Below are 450 nucleotides of genomic sequence, written 5' to 3'. Positions count from 1 at the left end.
ATTGCTAAGTAGTAGGTTTTGAGAATGCATTAATTCTACCTCAGAAAATCTGCAGTGTAGAGGGAAAAGTGAAACATGCACATACACATAACTTTAAAAGGTTGAAAGTGATGAGAGTCGGAGGGGAGAGACATAGCACAGTGGAATTCAGAGTGGGGAGTCGCTGCTATACTATTTCAGGACTCACGTTGGTTGCCCACATAGACGGAGAGATGCTAGTGAGAGGTGACAACGTGCTAGCAGCCCTCGCTCTCGGCCCCTCCTTGGCCTCAGCGTCCACTCTGGCGGCGCTTGAGGAGCCCTTCAGCCCGCCACGGCACCGTGGGAGCCCCTCTCTGGTCTGGCTGAGGCTGGAGTTGCCTCCCTCTGCTTGCGTGGAGGTGTGGAGGGAGACGTGCGGGCGGAACCGCACTGCGCGTGGCGCTGGCGGGTCAGTGTGAGTTCCGGCGG

Source organism: Colobus angolensis, unplaced genomic scaffold (genome assembly GCF_000951035.1).
Source record: "Colobus angolensis palliatus isolate OR3802 unplaced genomic scaffold, Cang.pa_1.0 Scaffold152, whole genome shotgun sequence".
Classification (NCBI taxonomy): domain Eukaryota; kingdom Metazoa; phylum Chordata; class Mammalia; order Primates; family Cercopithecidae; genus Colobus; species Colobus angolensis.
This window is presented reverse-complemented; position numbering follows the sequence as displayed.